The sequence below is a fragment of the Oryctolagus cuniculus genome, chromosome 8 (genome assembly GCF_964237555.1).
Source record: "Oryctolagus cuniculus chromosome 8, mOryCun1.1, whole genome shotgun sequence".
In the NCBI taxonomy this organism is placed as follows: Eukaryota; Metazoa; Chordata; class Mammalia; order Lagomorpha; family Leporidae; genus Oryctolagus; species Oryctolagus cuniculus.
In genome coordinates, this window is record NC_091439.1 from 130,814,675 (window position 1) to 130,834,321 (window position 19,647).

General features: G+C 53.9%; 1 long non-coding RNA gene across 1 annotated transcript in view; it reads left to right on the forward strand.

Moving 5' to 3' along the window:
- The first annotated feature begins 2,906 nt into the window (after nucleotides 1–2,906).
- Nucleotides 2,907–19,647, forward strand: part of LOC138843603 (uncharacterized) — a 75,604-nt gene continuing 58,863 nt past the window's right edge. Inside the window, exon 1 of the long non-coding RNA XR_011378549.1 lies at nucleotides 2,907–3,120. This is a non-coding gene — a long non-coding RNA (uncharacterized lncRNA). The remainder of the gene's footprint in view (nucleotides 3,121–19,647) is intronic.

Genomic DNA, 19,647 nt, shown 5'->3' on the forward strand with positions numbered 1-19,647 from the left:
GGTGGGGGGGACCTGTGGGGAGCAAACCGGACTAGACTGAGTTACTGGAATTAAGACTTATTCTATGCATCTGCTCTCCCACAATGTGGCGTTGGGAGAGAAGTAAACAGCTTCCGCACAGCTGCCTCCAGTTCAACTGATAAACTGTAGGACTTGCTCCTGATTGGAGAGCAGTGTACTCGGCGTGTGGGCAGCCGAGTTAGGATTGGCGGAGGAGGACTATAAAGGAGGAGAGAGACGGCATTCACCAGGAACATCTATGGGGAACATCTAAGGGGAACACCTGTGCAGCCCCCGAGAAAGCCGGCTGGCGGTGTGCCGCTCCCCTGCGGAAGTGGGGAATGTGGCCAGGGGGAACTGCCCTTCCACGGAGGTGGAAGGGATAGTAGCCAACCCGGGAAGAACCAGCAGCAAACCCGGGGAGGGCTGAGCAGACGAAAGAACAGCGCAGGGTCCTGTGTCGTTCCTCCACGAAGAGGGGGAGCGACAGGGACCAATGGAAGAAGACCTTTCTCTCTGTCTCTCTCACTAACTCTGCCTGTCAAAAAATATATATATATATACATATTAAAAAAAAAAGACAAGCCAGGCACAGAGAGATAGGATCAGCTGATGGGGAGTCTAAAGCAGTTGGTCTTCTAAAAGTTGGGAGTGGAATAGTGATCGCCAGGGGCCCAGAATGACAGGAAGGAGGAGAGGATGGGGTGAGGTTGATGCACAGGCGCAATGTTAGAGCAGGAGAGGTGTTCGTTCCACTGTAGGGTGACTATGTTAACAATAATATATTGGTATGTCCAAAACACAAAGAAAGGATCGGGAATAGCCTCCACCACACAAAAATGCTCAGCACCTAGGGTGACCAACACAAGAGTCACCCTGACTGGACATTTCAGGACACAGCTATGCATTGCAACATCGCCTTGTGTCCTGTTAGCACGTCTCATACAAAAATGGACCCCAACTTTAAGGCAGCGTGGATAGTGCCAGGGCACGGTCTCATGCTGTCTGGGTATTCCACAGGAGCATGCGTTTCTGCATAACCAGACCAGGCACTGCATACAAAGCTGCCTTTCTTTCTGCTTTCTAATCTTACGGGCTTTAGCAAGAGGGGTTAGCCTAGAAGTGGAGAAATGAGGGAGAAAGAGGGAAGGGAGGAGGAGACCCCAGGTCCATCAGCACGTTGTAAACATCTGCTCTGTGCAGGCCCTGTGTAGGCAGTTGATTGTCACAGCCTGGTGGAATCTCAAAGAACTCAGCATTGCTGGGCAGAGAAGGCCAGGGAAGGGCATGTTCAAAGGCTCTGGGGTGTGAAGCAGGGAGCTGGGCCTGTGGGGGAGAGGAGAGGATGTGGTTGAGAGGTGAGCAGGCTAGAAATGCCTGGGGGTTGGGGGTGTGGCAGCGTGAACAGGGGTTTAGCCCATACAGAAGGGTTTGCCATTTAAGTGCTACTGGTGTATTAAAGCTAGACAGTGTTGTCACCTGTGTAGTTTCTTTTGTATCCATCTCCACACTGAGCCATTCAATGGTTCCAACCCCACTAACCACACCTACCTGCCTCTAACCTGCCTCCACTGCCCACCAGGATTGAAGCAGCCAGGATGGTAACAGGGGGCAGAGTGGAAGACCCCCATCCTCACCGGTGAGAGTGTACAGTGGACTGGCTGGACTGGGGTGCCAAGTTCAGCCATGGCGAGGTCCTGGAGGCGGATGGCTTTGCAATTCCATTGCTGGGATACCCATCTTCCAGGGCAGGTTCCTGGGCTCTGCCTGGGAGGGCACTGAGGGGGCGGCTCCGCCCGCACGGTTAGTAAAAGGCGCAGCCTATGTGGCGCCATCCATACCTCACTCGCCAACTTAGGCTCTGGCCTGCAAGCTTCGGTCCTGAGCCCCAAGGCCCAAGTACCAGTGGTGTCAGCTCCACCCCTACCCTAATAGGATTCCCTGCTTCTACTTCCCTGCCCCGCCCCCAGGGCAAAGTTTTAAAAGGATCTGTTCCTGAACAGGTGGCTCTCTCTCTTACTCTCTCTTTTCCTTCTTTGCCCCTACCTCTGCTCTGTCAGGTTTTCCCCGCCAACGAACCCCTCCCCTTGCTCTGGTGTTTGGTGGCAGCCTTCCACGCACCGCCCTCAACAAAGGCGCAGACCCTGGCTTCCCAGGAGCAGGCACAGTCTCCTTTCCGGGTCCCTCCTTGGAGAGCTGGCCACCTGGTGAAGCCTTGCTCTTGCTTAAGGGACTCTGAGGATGTCCACAGCTGGCTCTCCCAGCCCGCAGGGCACGCCTCCTAGGGGACCCTCAGAGGCAGCGGGCATGGACAGACCTCACTGCGCCTTGTCCCCTCCTTTAGCCCTAGGAGCGCAGGGCTGGTTGATCCAGGTCCCGCCGCGCTCCGGAGAAAGCCCTAGGCGGTCACAGAATCCTAAGCCCTCAAGGTATAAGGGAGAAAACTTGCCCACAGGGAGACAGGCTCTGCCAAGGCCACAGACGCGGTCTGGTGGCAGACAGGGGGCTGTTTGGTTTCGAGTCCCGGTCTGGGAATAGCGAGGTGCAGTGTCTCTCCGAATACCTTCATGGTTACCTTTTTATTGAGTGCCTACTATGTGCCAGGGAGGGCTGGGGTTTTCCGGGCTAAGGAGCCAGATTGGGCGGGTGGCCAGGGCATCGAAGGGTTAAATTCCGAGCTCACCACGGGGGTGGGGGTAGTGGAGTTTCCCCTAGGAAGAGCCTCCTCCCTCCGGAAACCCGGGCGGGCGCGGAGGGCTTGGGCAGGGCTGCCCTGCTGGCGCGCAGCCTCCCCCGCGCCGCGCAGCCCCCTCGCGCCCCGGGAGCAGCAGCTCTCGGGTTACAACAAAAGGGGGCTGGAGGCCGGGCCTGCGGCGGGGGCCGCCTGCGGGGAAGGGGGTGGGCCTGGGGAGGGGTTTGCCGCCCCGCTCCGGTTAAAAGTCCGCGGGCGACTGGAGCGCGCGGCTTCCTCCCCTCGGGGCTCGCCTTGGCCAGCTCGCTGAGAACTCTGCTTGGCGGCTGCTCTCCGACCCTGGGCTCAGCGGCGACCAGCGCAGATCGAGGCCAGCGTGGAGAGCGCAACCCGGCCCAGCCACAGCCACCCCGGACACCTGCTGCCAAGTAAGGGCGCTTCCCGCGCCGGGCTTCCCGAGGCGGTTCGTGGGAAGGCGGGCACCGGTGCGCGGATCTCCAAGTTCCGCACCCCGCCGCCTCTCGGCCGTGCTTGGGGTTCTAGGGGGAGCGCAGCGGCGGGAGAGGACGTGCAAGCCGACGGGGCCCCACTCCGGCCTGGGCGGCCCCACCCAGCCCTACTTAATCGGGACCAGGGAGCTGGGTTCTCCCCTTCCTCGCCTTGGAGCCTCGGTGCACACCGGGTCCCTTGAGGGTGCAACATGGAGCCAGGGGTGCTGGGGGCTGCGCCCCTGGACAGATTCTGAATTTGGGGGGTGTGGAGCGCGGGAGCCGGGGTTGCCCACGGAGCTGTGGCTTTGGGGACTGGGAGCGCGCGGGGTTTGGACGCGTCGGGGTAAGGGGCTCTAGGAGGAGAGGTGCGGTCCGCACGCCGAAGACGCGTTCTCAAGTCAACCCTGGTGTGTCCGGGCACCTGGGACCCTGTCCCGCTGTTATTCCCCGTAAGGCCCTGGAGTCAGAAGGAACCAGCGCCGGCGAACCTCTTGCGGTGCGCGCTGGGTCGCCCGGGTACAGTTTATTCTGGTCTTACGCAGCGACCCCGTGCCTGTAACTTTTACGCAGGCGCTTAACCCACGGCGCCCCTCTCCCCAGCCAAAGTCTGTGAGCTCCAGGTGCCGCTGTCGTGAGTGCCGGAACAGTGATTGGCTGAAAGCAAAGCGGTCCCTTCCTTCTCCATTGCCATGCACTCCGCCCCAAAAAAACCCAGCGAGAGTGCGGGGTGGAGAGGCGGCGGCGGGGGGCGGAGGAGACCAAGCTGGAGTCCCAAGGGAGCTGTATTGACGGGCAGAAACCTGGCCGCAATGAGCTGCAGTCCTGACACTGCGGAGATCTTAAAATCGGTCCACTCATTGCCTTGTGCACGGGAGGAACACTACAGAAGGTCAAAGCCAGGGGTTAGCGTGTATGGGATTCGAACCCAGGTCCATCAGGCCAGGCCCCTCCTCAACACCCACAGCTGGCCCGTGTGCCCTGGACTCCGGAGCTCGCTTGCCATCCTTGGGGGCTTTTTGTAGTTATTTATGTTGTATTGTGTTATGGGGCCAATGAGTGACTCACTGGGGTCTGGGGTCGGGGGTCCCTAGTACCTGCCCATGGGGTGACAAAGTGCACACACCCCAGGGCTCCTGGCGGCTCTCAGGGCCCCTCCCTCCCCTGGGGATTAGGTCTGAGAGGGCCTCTCTGTGTATGCATCTGCTTCTTTCCCTGTGACTCACTTAGTCATTGAGTGAAGAAGCCAAATATGGAACTGGAGTCTGCAGAGAGAGCAAGCTTTGGTGGCTGGCTGGACTCTGGGTGCTTCCCAGGCGGGGCTCCTTCAAGTCACTGACGTTTATCTCCTTCCCGCCCCCTACTCCAACACCCTCCCTCCTTCCTTTCCTGGTCTCTCTTGGCCCCTTCCCAAGTCCTTGTCCTCTGACCTGTGGGTGACCAGAGTGGAGTGGCCTGGTACCAGGGGGGAGCAGATTTTCCATGCTCTGGACATGCTCATCTGTGGAGCTCATGTCCCAGAAAATGCTGTATCATTTATTTAAAATATTTCTTAATCCCAACACAATTTCAGAAGTGTGCACCCAAGTTGACAGAAGGGATAATAAGGTACTTAAAAATGTTTGTGAAAAGTGGAATGAAGAGATACGTTAGTTTGGTACAAAAAAAAAAATCGGAAATCTGCGTACAACGGGGTCTCCAAGAAGTTCATGAAATGCATATCATGAAAAACTGCATGGGTTTCAAATTTTTACACCAAGGCCTATCTTTTGATTCCTTTCTCCAAAAATGTTTGAAGTGCCTTCCGCTGAGGTTCAGTGGTTCTGAACAAGTTGCCACATTTAACGTCATCTGTCCCTTGGCTGTGTGCTCATACCTTAAGGCAAATGCCAGGTGTGTCCTGTCATGCCTGCATATTTCGCTGTGACCACTATCTGGTGTCGTTGCTACATCTAAGAATTGAATCAGGATTCTTTGATATCATCTCTGTTCTTCAAATTCCCCGACCTTCCCCCCAGATGTTTTTTATACTTCATCTAGAAGGTCTGTTGATTTGTAGAAATTGTTGCATTCCTGTTGTTTTGTTTGCTCATTTGTTCGTTTAAGATTTATTTAAGTCAGAGAGCTCCAGCCAGAGTGGCCTGGAAGGGGACTAGGCTTCACTTTTTTTTTTTTTAATGAAACAGATAGATATTTATTTATTTATAAGGCAGAGTTACAGAGAGGTAGAGGCAGAGGTGGAGAGAATGAGAGAGCTCTTCCATACACTGGTTTACTCCCCATATGGCTGCAACGGCCAGAGATGAGTTGATCCCAAGCCAGGAGCCAGGAGCTTGTTCCAGGTCTCCCACGTGAGTGCAGGGACCCAAGCCCTTGGGCCTTCTTCCACTGCTTCCCCAGGCCATAGCAGGGAGCTGGACTGGAAGAGGAGTAACCAGGACACGAACAAGCTCCCATATGGGATGTTAGTGCCACAGGTGGAGGCTTAGCCCACTGTGCCATAGCACTGGCCCCATTAAACCACTTTTCTTTCCACTAAAGCCTTTGATTCCTACAATGTCCCACTCAAGAGTGAGGTGGGTATTGCTGAATTCATTTATGGCTGAGGAAGGAAGCAAACAAATAAGCTGTCTCGATGGCCCAGCTAGTGACCAGTGGAGCCAGGATCTAAGCCAGCTCCTTGTTCCTGGACAGCAGTGGTTTTAGCTTGCCCTCTGTGATGCTCATGGAATAGCAGCTGCTCCCTGAAGACTTCCTCTTGGCTCGGCCTTCCTCCTGAGCGGGTCACTTCCCATACACCTGCTGTCAGAATTCCCTGGGTCACTGTTGAGTAGTTGGACATTTGGTGCTTGGGATAAATGAGCTGCGAGGTCGAGAAGCCTGGCTTGCTTCCTCCACTTACTGCAAAACCGTGAGAAAGCCATCCACCCATCTGGGGCATCTGAAGGAGGGAGCATTATCCATTCCCCTTCTGTAGTGCAGGTCTCAAAGTTGCATGGGGCAGGCTTTTAACCTGGCATTGAAGATGCCTGTGGCCCAGTCCTGGGCTGCTTGTGGGCATTTGGATTAGGAGAGTAAACCAGTTGGATAGGAGATATCTGTCTCCATCTTTCTCTCTCTCTCAGCTCCCTCCCAAACACATAAATAAGTAGGACGAGACAAACGACTGTACCTGGAATTCCTACAAGATACAAAGTCCCCAGAGGGAAACCTGGTGGGGATGAATCATCACCCCTGTGGGGGCACTGCCTGGGTGATCTGCACACCAGTGTCCCCCGAATCCAAGACAGAGAAAGGGAGCAGAGGCACAGGGTTCCCATGGAAGTCCTTGGTTTAGGGAACAACTCTGTTTATTCCGCCATTGACAATGGGGGCCTCCAAGAGTTTGGGGGAGAGTGGAATCAAAAGTCAATGGATGCGCATTTTCCAGATCCCTTGGGGACCCCTGCATTGCACAGCACCAGAGCCTTTTGCTTTTGGCATCTGCCCGGTATAGGTTTCTTTGCTTTTGAGATGGGGTGATCAGGAGCAACTTTTACAACTTGTTAGGGAAACTCCCTGGCTCAGAACCTCCCTCCTTGGCAGACTGCTTGGGAAAGGGAATCTGGTGCTGCTGTGTTTGTTGAGCTGGAGTAGGGAGTGACCAGACCTCCCACAAACAGCCAGGCAGGGGCGGGAAGCGGGTGCACGGGTCCCCTTGCTGACCTGCAAGAACTCAGAAAGGACAAAGCATTCACCTTGGCCAGCAGCCTGTCTCCCTGGGGCTGCAATGTCTGGATGGTTGCCACTGCAGTTGCAAAAGCAGCACTGCTCCCTTCTGGGGCAGCCTGGGGAGCCTTGGGAGGAAGGGCTTCTGCCTCCCAGGGGCTGCGGGGGCTTCAAGAAATGCAGCCTGTAATGAGCATGGTTCATCTCCCTCTGGAGAAAGCCTGTGTGGCAGTCCCACCCCACCTCAGCTGAAGCCGCCGGAGCCGCCTGCTCCCAGGCCCATAGAACCAGCAGACCTGGAAGTCGTGGGCTACAACAGATGGAAGGGACAAGCAGAGTCCCACAGAGACGCCACAGCAGCTGCGGTCTGTGCGAGAACTTCAACAGTCTATGGACAACTGGAAAGAGACTTAAATTAGCTTTATTTTGCTGCGAAACATTTCATAGTTTTCTTCTTAACATGCATATTCCATGAACTTTTTGAAGACCCCTTGTGTGCACAGATCTCAGAATGTTTTGCACCCAAATAAGCTTTTTGCATTTTGTCTTCCTCACTGAGCTTTTGTAAGTCCTCCCCTCCTCCAACCGAATCTTCTGTCTCCAGCCTTGTCTGGGGTGAAGCGAGGGCTGGAAACTGCTCATCCTGCTAACTGCACAGGTGTGCTCCTGCCGTGGAATGTGGTGCGTGTATTTCCTCATCCAGGACATACCACCTGGTCAGGAGCGCTGGCTGCTCTTCTCCCCCGGCCTGGCTCGGAAAATTCGCTGAGCCCCAGGACCACTCGCTGAGCTCCAGGACCACTCTCTCAGGACAGCCGCTTGCAGGAGGGTGATGCAGCACAATGATGACAGCATAGATGAGATTTCGGCCCAGAGTTTCCAGCAATTGCTTGCACTTCCCTTGGCAGGAATAATGATAGCGGGAAAGTTGTGGGCAGGGGGTGGGGTGGGATAAGGATGTCAGAGCAAGAACTAATCAGCAGATAATGAGGATGCAGTTAGGATCACAGTCTGTAAATTCCGCCCAGAGCTGTCGATCCCGTCCTTGGGAGACCTGTAGCGTCATGGTTTGTTACGGCGCTCTGTGCGAGTGGCAGCGTGCGCTCTTGCTTTTTGGTTGCTGGGAACCATGTCAGACAAGCAGACGCAGCTGGCCTGCAGACGGCCTGCGGCCACAGCTCCCCAAGATCCCCCTCGATGACTTGCCAGCGTGCTGTGGAGAGGGCGTGCCACAGAATCCTGCTGCTCGCCTGTGGCGTGTGCACCTATGACTTCAGCCACTGTGTGACTCGTGAACAGCTGCATGCATGGTTTCTTTATCATCCTCTTTGAACCTGGATCTGCCACCTTCTCCCAGCCCCAGCCCCAGCCCTCCTGCAGCCTTGTCCTGCCCTACCCCTGGGTAAACACCCCACAGCTTTTCAGAGTGCCTGTGTGATTCCAAGATCCAGTAAGAAGATGTTTGCCTAGATATATTTCTAAAGCAAATGCAAAGATAAAATTGAATAAAATACATTTTTAAAGCAAACCTTTTTTTTTCAAAGAATAATAATAGCTAAAAAAACACAGATCCTAAGTGCATACTTGGACAGACTTTCTTGGGTCACTTTTTAAAAAATTTGGCAAAATATGCACAATGTACAGCTCTACCAGTTGAATTGTTTTTAAGTGTTCATTCACATTGTTGTATAATATCACCACCATCTAGCCTCAGAAGTTTTTCTTCTTCCAAAATGGAAACCTTGTACCTGTTAAGTAGTGGTTACAATTTTTATTTATTCATTGTATTTGAAAACCAGAGAGGCAGAGAGAAACAAAGAGGTCTTCTGGTTCCGTCCCCAGATGCCCAGCACAGCCAGGCAGCCAAGAGCCCCCAGGTCCATCCGGGTCTCCCAGCTGGGTGGCAGGGACCCAGGTTCCTGAGCCACTACCTGCTGCCTTCCAGAGTGCACATTAACAGGAAGCTGGAGCTGGGAACAGAGCCAAGACTTAAAGCTAGGCACTCAGCCATAGGAGGCGGGTGTCTCGAGGGGCATCTTAACTGCTAAGGCAAATGCCCACCCCTCGTTAAACACTGACTTCCCATCTCACCCTCCCCCCAACTCTTGGCCACCACTGCTCTACTTCCTATCTCTGTGAGCTTGACCACACTAGGTGTATCCTGTAAAGAGAATCCCTTTGTGTGTGGCTTACTTCACTTAGTATAATGTCTTTAAGGGTCGGACCATGTTGTAGCATCTGTCAGATTGTCTTCCTGGTGTCATGCCCTTGAATGAGTATGGCACGTATGTTTATCCATTCATCCATTGAGAAACATCTAGGGTATTTCCACCTTTTGGCTACGGGCAACAATGCTGCCTTGAATGTTGATGTACAAAATACCTGTGATGGGTGAACTCTGACCAAGGGAACGTGACCTTGCAGCTACCACCTAGACCAAGAACAGAGCATTAGCAAGCCTGCATGGACTTGAGGGTAAAGCAGGTGGCTTCAGACGCATTCTGTGCCCACCTACAGCTGTCCAACCTATACCTCCAAAGCTTACCATTGATTATTCACTTTCTATACCCTGAAGGGGTTTGGAAGAGTTGTTTGGAAAGCAAATTTCTAATCCAGAGGCCACCAGGTTCATTTAGCATTTCCAGGGAAGGCAGGACAACATCCGTGAGACTGGCACTTGGAGCTGTCTTGGATGTTACCGCCAGCTGTTGTGCTCCCAGGCTCGCCTGGGCCAAGGAGGGCTCAGAACCACCTCGAGAGCACCTGCCTGCTCTTTGGTCACAAGGCCAAAGCCCTCCATGAAAGAACTGGCCATTTCTCACTTTCCTGCCCCTTCTCCTTCCCTTCCTATCCAGTCTTCACTGTCCTGATTTAGTAGAGGCTCTGTGTGCCAGCTATCCTGCCAGGCACGGCAGGAGACAGAGAAGTGAGTAAGACATGCCATTTGACTTGTGTGTTTCAAAATAAATCTTCAGTCCAGAGTGATATGCTGATGCCTGGCAGCTAAGCCCACCATGCCCACCTGCGGCTAACAGCAGCCTTCAAAAGCAGCCCAAGAAATTGTGGACTCCTATGTGGCTCAGCTGCAGGGATGACCTCCGTCAGAACACAATTTCAGTGACTGTGCTCTGCACAGTTGGTTTTGTGCCCATCATCAGCTCTTAGACAGTCTTCCTTTGGAACTGCCTTCAGTTCAGTGCTCTGTGTGGCAGCATTCCACTCCACATGTTCTCAACTCCGACATCAGTGGAACCCCCGTGGGGTCTCTATTCTCTTTTGGTGGCACTTGGTCGACTCTCACATCGACAGTCCTTGGGGTGTCTTCTCCTTCCCAGCAGCTCTCAGAGCTGTGCCCACCTCTGCACTCTTTGTGGCCATTTGTGGCCGTCATTGCCCCCGAGTCACGATGTTATGCCGTGGTCATGTCACCCCATGGTCAGTTTGGCCTGGGGGTTTGCAGTTGTCTTCCCCATGCAAAACCATCCTGTGCAGTCATCAGGGTGATCTTTCCAGAGCAGGGGTCAGTAGCCTTTTTCTGCCAAAGGCCACCTGGCCATGTCTTAGATTTTATTACCATGTGGTCTCTGGTGCCGCTGGCCAACTCTGCCGTGTCAGTGCTAAAGCAAACCCAGACAACATGAAAGGAATAAACAGGACTGTGTTCTAGCAGAACTCCTCTTAGGAAAGCTTCACTTGCAGATTCAGCCCCCAAGGACTGTAGTTGGCTGACTGTTGCTGCAAATCATGGACCTGCCCACATCACCCTCTTGCTCACACTCGTGCTCCTCCCCAGCACGGGGAAGCCTCACACCTCTGAATGTGACATACAGAGTCCCTCGTGGGTCCCAGGCTGGCATCTGCAGCCTCACTTCTGCCACTTCTCCTTGAGGTATCCACTGCCCCAGCCCTTCCACTGCTCGTTTGGCAATCCTGAGCCACCCCCAAAAGCCCCTGTGTGAATTCAGGCCTGCTGCCTGGAATGGTGGCCCCCCCCCGCCCCTGCCCCCATCCAAGCCTATCAAACTCCTGCTTCCCTTCAAAACATGCTCAGGTTGTTAGCCACCTACAGCTTTCCCTGATCCTCGTGCCCAGCTGGATTCACTGCCTTCCCACTTCTGTCTGTGGACCCTGTCTCTTAGTACGTTAGTGTGCTTCTGTCTCTTAGTACGTCCGGAAGGATCCTATAAACTCCTTAAGGGCAGGACCTGCTCAGATTTATCTTGGTCTCAGTGCCTAATACAGTGCTTATCATGTGACAGATGCTTAATAAATAAATACAACTAAGCTCAAGTGCTACATAAGTAGGGTTTTAAAAGTTAATTAATTGGGGGCCAGTGCTGTGGCGTAATGCCTGCAGGGCTGACATCCCATATGGGCACCAGTTCAACTCCCAGCTGCTCCACTTCCAATCCAGCTCTCTGCTGTGGTCTGGTAAAGCAGTAGAAGATGGCCCAAGTCCTTGGGCCCCTGCGCCCCTGTGGGAGACCCAGAAGAAGCTCCTGGCTCCTGGTTTCAGACAGGTGCAGCTCCAACCAATTGGCGAGTGAACCAGTGGTTGGAAGACCTCTCTCTCTCTCTCACTCCTTCTGCCTCTCCTTCTCTCTGTATTAACTCTGACTTTCAAATAAACAAATAATTTTTTTAAAGTTAATTAAATTGAAAGGGAGAGAGATGGAGAGAGCTCTTTCGTCCATTGATTCACTCCTCAAATGTCCCTAACAGCCAGGACTGGACCAGGCCAACGCTGGGAGCCAAGAACTCCAACTGGGTCTCCCACATGGGTGATGGGGGCCCAAGTATTTGAGCCATCATCCTCTGTCGTGTATCCTCCTGGTATGAAATGCTGTCTCGTGGTCATTTTCATTTTCATCTGTCTAGTGATTACTGATACTGAGTGGCTTTTTGTGTGCTTGCTATCCACTGGTGTATTTTCCCTGCAGGAGTGTCTGTTTTTTACTTGGCTATTTTTATTATTGAATTGCCAGCATTTCTATGTATTTTGGGTACTGGATCCTTATCAGGTACACAGATAACAAATGTTTTCTTCCATTCCGTGGCTTATTGTTTTTCTTTCATGAGAGTGTGTTTATTTTTTTTTTCTTCTCCAGTTTGATTCACATTTACTCAGCATCTATTCTGTGCTGGTCACAGGGGATCCAGCAATGCAAAGATATAGACACCCTCCCTCCTGGGGGTTCAGTGGTCCCAGTAGGGAGCTAGACATGCCAACAGAAGATGATAAAGCGGTAGACTAAGCACACTAAGTCACCCCCATCAGTGCTGCCTTGGTTCATGAGGCATCTCAATAGTATCTTTTTAAAAAAGGAAAATGTCTTTTTAAATATATTTCTCTTTATTTGAAAGGAAGAGACACAGACAGACACAGAGATCTTCCGTTCACTCCCCAAAAGTGCACGACAGCCAAGGCCGGGCAAGGCCAGAGCCAGGAGCCCAGAACTCAGTCCAGGTCCCCAAATGAGTGGCAGGGACCCAGGTACTTGAAGCATCACCCCTGCCTCCCAGGGTGCTTACTAGCAGACAGCCAGAACCCAGAGCAGACCAGGACTCTGACACAGGACGCTCACCTTCCAGGCAGCATCGCGCTGCTGTGCCGAGTGCCCACTCCTTGACACTATCTTCCATACACACAAGTTTTTAATTTGCGTAAGGTCCAACTTGCATGTTTTTCCTTTGTTACCTGTGCTTGTGGCGTCTTATCTAAGAAATCCTAGCCAGAGCCAAGACCATGAAGATCTGCCCCTGTGCTCTCTTTAGTTTTAGCTTTCACACTGAGGTCCTTGGTCGTTTTGGATTAATCCGTGTAAATGGTATAGGGCCAGGGTGCAGCCTCATTCTTTTGCATGTGCCTGCTCAGTTATTCCAGCTCTGTTCCTTCAAAGAACATTCTTTCCCCCACTGGCCAATGTTGGCGTCCTCATCCGCATCAACTGACCTTGGACGCGAGGGTTTATTTCAGGACTCCCAGCTCTGCTCCACTGATCTCTGTGTTTCTCCTGATGTCCGATCCATATGGTCTTGATTCGCAGTGCATGCTGAGACCAGGACGTATGAATCCTCTTACTTTTTGTCTTGGCTGTTTTGGATCCCTTGCAATTCCACATGTGAGTTAGAATCACTCAGCTAGCCGGCACTGTGGCTCAGTAGGCTAATCCTCCGTCTTGCAGCACCGGCACACTGGGTTCTAGTCCCGGTCAGGGAGCCGGATTCTGTCTCGGTTGCCCCTCTTCCAGGCCAGCTCTCTGCTGTGGCCTGGGAGTGCGGTGGAGGATGTCCCAAGTGCTTGGGCCCTGCATCCCATGGGAGACCAGGAGAAGCACCTGGCTCCTGCCATCGGATCAGCGCAGTGCGCCGGCCACAGTGCGCTGGCCACGGCAGCCATTGGAGGGTGAACCAATGGCAAAGGAAGACCTTTCTCTGTCTCTCTCTCACTGTCCACTCTGCCTGTTAAAAAAAAAAAAAAAGAATCACTCAGCTTGTCAATTTCCTCAAAGACACAGGCTGGGATTCAAATAGGGATTGGGTTAAGTCTTATGCTCTGTTTATTTAAGCAATGTCTTCTAGTTTTCAGAGCTTGCATTTTCCATTAATTTTATTAACTTTACCCCTACATGTTGTTCCCTGTTTTTGCTGCTACTGTAAATTGGATTGCTTTTTTAACTTCATTTTTAGGATTCTTCACTGAAGGCGTATAGAAACATAGTTCACTGTTGTGCATCCGTCTTGTATCCTGTAACACTCCTTCTCAGTTCTAACAGTCTGTAGTAGATTCCTTGAGCTTTCTTGCATACGTATGTGAGTCTGTTCTCAAACAAGGTGTGTTTCCAAGGTGCGTGTGTGGTGTAAGAACAGGAAATGGGAAGTGCAGAGGTAGGGTGTGTGAAGCAGGTGGGCTCACCTGCGCACAGGTCAGGGTGGCCAGAGCTCGGGTGGGGGGGGCAGGTGGAAGCTGTGTGTGCTGCGGAGCATCCTGCCGCTCAGAAGTGACGTGAGACCCGTGCTGGTGACACGGATCAACTCCAGCAGCAGCTGGGAAAGCCTGCCTCCCCGGATGAGCAACAACGTGTGGGTCTCTGCAGATGTCACTACTGTGTAGATGCCGTCATGTTGATGGTGACCCAAGTCCAGCTGGCAGGGTGCAGCCGAGCCAGGCCAGCTTTGGTGATGTGGCAGCTGGCGCCTGCTGCTTTTGCTCACGGGGCTTCTGGGTGGGAGCCTGGGCTGTAAGGGACAGCAGAATCCCAGATCTTGCACGCTTAACAAATTTCGGAGCCACGCTCTTGCTCCACCCTCCCCGCCCCCTCCCATAGCCAGACGTTTCCAGACATGCTGAGGATGTGACCGTGGCCTCTGTGCCAGCTGCGCCTGCTCTTGCTGGGCCTTCTGAGTTTGGCTGTCGTGTGATGAGCAAAGACCTGAAGAGTGGATTTGCTTGGCTGAGTGCTTGGCGGGGCTACTTCTGGAGATACAAAGGCGTCCAAAGCCATGGTGAGTGCTGCGGTGACACGTGAGCCCTGCCCGGGGCACAAGGCCAGCTTTGCAGCTCAGACACCAAGCTCAGGACGTGCCTCCCTGGCCCCTTTGTTGGATCATCACTTAGACTGGTTTGTGCATCTCCATCAGCTCCCACCCGTTGTCGGAGTGCCTGCCTGCCTGCCTGCCTACCTCGGGGTCTGGGCTGGACCAAGCCTCTGCACCCCTCCTCCAGGAGCCCCGGCCCTGGACCCCCCAGGGAGAGGACTCCCCGCCCAGTTTGCATGCCTTTCCGCACCTTGTTCCTGGCTTCTGCACTCCCCTGCCTGCTTGGTGAGGACTTTAGCATCCCCCTCAACGTGGCGTGGAAACTCAGGCCCGTGTGACTAGGGATGGCCAGTTCTGAGCCCAGTGTGTCTGAGACTGTGTGGGGTGGTGAGATCCTGTCACCCCCATGGCCGCTTAAGAGCAGTCACTTGTGTGAGACCTCTTTTGCGTTTTGCCCAGGTGATTGCTGACTGTCATAGCTACGACGCAGTCAGCGTGAGTGGTGAACCAGGCACGTACTGGGTACTTTACACTTCCTCCCAGGTCCTCTTCTGACTGCAGGAGGCAGATTTGAACCTGAGACCACTCCCTGCACTGGTTCTTGTTCTTTTGTATATTGTGTTATCCCTGTGGCAATCCAGATAGGAGGCGAGGGGTTGGAGCCTGTTTGCCTTGGTCAGTTTCCCCGTGGTGGTTAAGCAGGTTGTGCACTTCTGGGTCCCCTTCTGTCTGTCCAGACGAGATGTGCCTCTTGTGGTCGAGATCCGTTTGGCCTTTGCCTGCTGATCCAGTCCAGGGGGCTGGCTGTCTGGGCACATTTCAAAGTGTTTGAAATTCTACCTTCAGCCTCCTCAGGAAGAGCCTGGTCAGAATGAGATTCCAGCCACAGCCAGCGCTGGACTGCGGGAACCCCGATTGGTCACAACAAATTATGCCAACAAAGGTTTCTTTTTAGAGGCTGAAAAATGTTCAGCTTTGTGTGCCTACCTTCTCGCCACCTCCCTGTGCCCTGACCATTCCTGCTGCTGTGCGGCCAGAAATAGATGAGACTGGGGTGGAATCCTTGGCCGGGGGCCAGAGAGAGCAGCTCTGGCCAACGCGGGCGTGAAAATCTCCATTCTTGTCTGGGTGGCTCAGAGAGGCACTCTCACCCCACCGCTTCCCTCGTCTTGTGGGCATGCCTGCTTCACCCAGGACAGCCTCCCTCCACTTAAACACAGGCACTGAGTCTGTTGCAAATGTTTAAAATTCCACGACGCCAGACTTTTATTGGTTGCAGTCACTGCCAAGTGTTTTTCAACATTGCCCTGCCAGCAGCAGCCCTATCTGTCCACCTCTCTGGGGGCTCCAGGGGGTGGAGCCGGAAAGGGAAGGGTCTCAAGAGAGACTTCCTGGAACTCTGAGCACTTCTCAGCATGGGAGCTGGATCCCTTATCCCCACCTGCTGCCCCACCGGGGGGTAGATGCGCAGGTTGCCCTCAGCGGTGGCTTGGCAGAGAAAAGAGCTCCATGTTCCTCTCTGTATACTAAGGAGGTGGTGGGTGCTCCGTGCCCAAATATGGACCCCTTTCCCCAGGTGATTGTGGGAGAGCTGGACAGTAGTGGGCAGTTCGGGCCATGCCCTGGGTGCTTCCATTCCCTGGGAGCCCTCTACCTGTGGCCAGGGCTCACCGGCTGGCCAGCCCACCAGAGAAGAGGCACTGAGGTGATCTATTTTCCCAAATGAAAGTAGGTTGCAGCATCTGGAGAGCAAAGGGGTGTCTGTGCAGAGGGCAGAACAAGATTATTTGAAGTTATGCTCCTCCGGGCCAGCCTGGGAGCCTGGTTCCTGGCCTGGGTGCTACACACGCAGCCGTCTGAGCAGAGCTCGCTGGTTGCTTTTGAGATGAGATGAGATTATCACATGGAGGAGTCAGCAGCATTCTGATTGGCTTTGGAGGAAATCGATCAATGAATGGTGTGTACTTAGCTCGGAAGAGTGTGCATCGGTCGGTCCATTGGGTGGCAGTTTGGAGAAGAGAAGGGACAGTTCAGGAGAGGCCAGGGAGAAACCGCCATGCAGAGGAAGTAGGGGCTGGAGTTGGGCCAGCAAAAGCCCTACCCTGATTGGGCGGGTCCGATCTGTAGGGCAGTCTGGTGACACCATGGGGCGGGGCTGGCAGTGTCCAGCCTGACTCTGCCATGGCCCCGAGTGGTTCCTTTGTGTCCTCTGCCATGCTGGGTGGTCAGTGCCAGGAATCTCCCTGCTTCATCCCCCTGAGGCCACTGCTCAGGCCCTGGTCACTCATTCATTCCCTGGATACATTTCAGGCCCTGGTCATTCATTCATTCATTGGATGCATTTAATTGCACTGAGCCCTCCCCCAGGCCAGCAGAGGAAGGAGGTGATGCAATGGTCAGCCTTGGTCAGCTGGAGCTTGCCACCCTGCAGTGGAGAAATGTCATGAGTCATCATCCCGTTACCATGGTGATGTTGCTATGAAGAGAACCACCAGATCCACCAGCAGGCTGTCTGGCAGTTGGTCTGGCCGGGCCTAGGGTTTGCCTGGCGTGTGGTTTCCACATCCCAGCCAGGACTGGGGGAGCTTCGGGGTCAGAGGGACCGGCTGCAGGAGCCAGTGTCCCCCCATCCCCCAGACCTCCAGCCAGGGGCAGGGCTCACCCCTGCTCCACAGAAGCAGCCTCTGTCGCCTCCCCCGGGGCTTCTAGGTCGGAAAATGAAACAGAGAGCGTGCAGTTTTCCAGCCGCGCTGCGGAGCTCTTGATTTAAACAGGAGGGCGCAGACAGGCTGCCGGTTTTTTCCCCGGGTGGTGTCTGTGTGACCTCAGCTCTCCACGCACCTCCCCTCCACACCATCCTCAGTCTCAGCTCCTCCGCCCCTGCCAGTTCCCAGCACGGATGGTGGGGGAACAGAAACCGTCTAAATGCCGTCTGGTCCAGCTGCATTCCTAGACCATGTTAAACTCTGAATTCCTGATTTGATCATCAAAAGGGGGTAATTGCAGTGTAATCGGCTTCTTCTGCATCATGCCTCATGCTGTCCAGACAGTAGCCAGCTCACTAAGCCTTCTGAACAAATGCGGCTCAGGAACTATTGGTATCAGATCTCAAGGGACCGAGAGGGGGGTGTTAAATAGCTCAGAGGACAAGAGAACGCCTGGACACAGTTGCCCAAGTAGTGCCTTTGTGCAAAATCTGGGGCCAGAGAGCCCAGCATCTCTAACTAAGCCAGCCTATCACTGGGTGGAAGAAAGCTCGTCCCAGGAGTGTTTGAGGACCTACTGTGTGTCTGGCACGAGAAGCTGTGGGCAACGCACTGATGCAGGAGGCACAGTTCTTCCCTTGAAGGGGAGCTCACAGACCATACTGGGAAGAGAAATATTAGACAAGATAGTCAGCGTCAGCCAAGGACTAACTGAGAAACTCGGGCAGCAGATGCTGGAGGGAAACAATGAAAAAAAATAGGAAATCAGATCTAAGTGGGTGGGGAATGTGGGGGCCGGGAGAGGGCTTTGGGGAGAAGGTAGTGCTGTCTCTTCCTCTCTGAGCCAGGAGGCTGTGGCGACAAGGGACCTGTCCATCTGCTTGCCCTGTCCGTCTCAGGTCCCACACAATGCCTGGGACGGATGACACTCAACAGTATTTGTGAATGAACGGATGAGATCATCCCCGAGGGTCAGCAGGATGCTGATAGGTAAAGAGAAGGGAAGAGAGAATTGCAGAGGGTGGATGGAGCCGTAGCCTCCAGGGGGCGCTACAGTCTGAGCAGGGCGTGTCAGTGCGCCGTGGTTAAAGTGGATGAGCGTGTCGGTGGACTGGATCTGAGATGGCAGCCCGGGGCTCCGTGCGGCCATGAGATTGCCATGCCCGTTTTCTACTCCCCCAGTGCTTGTCCATCATCCCAGCCGGGCCACTGCAGCAGGGACGGAGAACTGATGGGAGGGCGGAGAGGCACTGCTGGGTCCCGGTGGGCTCCAAAAGTGAGGATGAGAGAGGGGAGTCAGAACTGCATGGCGGACCCGCGCTCGGCAAAAGGACGGGAGCCCCCCGGGACCCCAGGAGAGGAGGAAAGCCTGAGGCCGCATTTTGAGTGATCAGCTTGTCGAGCTCTGGAAGGTGCCACGGTGGCTGAGGGTCCCTATCTGGAAGGCCGGTCCTTTCCTGTTTATAAATAACTGCAGACGGAAGGCTGAGGCCGGCGGAGCCAGATGCTGGGATCGGCCAGCCGTGGAGGCAGGTGGCCTGCTTCCCGAGCCGAGGGTATGTAGAACTAACCCGTAGTGCGTTGTACTTGGCCTGCCCCTGGAGAGGCTGCATCTCCCCCACGTGGTCTCCCCTTCGTGGCTGCCTCTCCCCCACGTGGCCTCCCCTACATGGCCGTGTCTCCCCCACGTGGCCTCCCCTACATGGCTGCGTCTTCCTGACATGGTCTCCCCTACGTGGCTGCATCTCCCCCATGTGGTCTCCCCTTTGTGGCTGCATCTCCCCCATGTGGCCTCCCCTAAGTGGCCATGTCTCCCCCACGTGGTCCCCCCCTACCTGGCTGCGTCTTCCTGACATGGTCTCCCCTAGGTGGCTGCATCTCCCCCATGTGGTCTCCCCTTTGTGGCTGCATCTCCCCCATGTGGCCTCCCCTAAGTGGCCGTGTCTCCCCCACGTGGTCCCCCCTACCTGGCTGCGTCTTCCTGACATGGTCTCCCCTAGGTGGCTGCATCTCCCTCGCGTGGCCTCCCCTAAGTGGCCATGTCTCCTCCACGTGGCCTCCCCTATGTGGCCTCCCCACACCAGCACCACCCCTAGGATGACTTCTCCAGTGAAAAACCTGGGCTGGTCACAGTTCTGACTGCTAGAACGGAAGGAGGGAGAAAGCTAAGTAGTATCAACATTGAAATAGAATCCAAGCTGAAAATACTTATTGTTGATTAAATGGCTTTTTTCTATTTAGAATTAAAATAAAAGGCAGTCCTGGAACAATCAGATTTAAGTTTATCTTTCAGCTTTATTTTGTTTACACTCCACAAGCAAAGAGGAATCTCAAACAATCCTGAAAGAGCCCATTAGCTCATTCATGTAGATGCCAAAGGCTTTATGTAGACTCTAGTACTCTCCATTGTCTCTCTTTTATTCAAACATGTAAAAAGCAGGTCTTATAATCAGGCCATAAATTTTTAATAAGTGAGTACCTCTGGTCTTTTTATTTATTTAAGCCTCAATGCCAA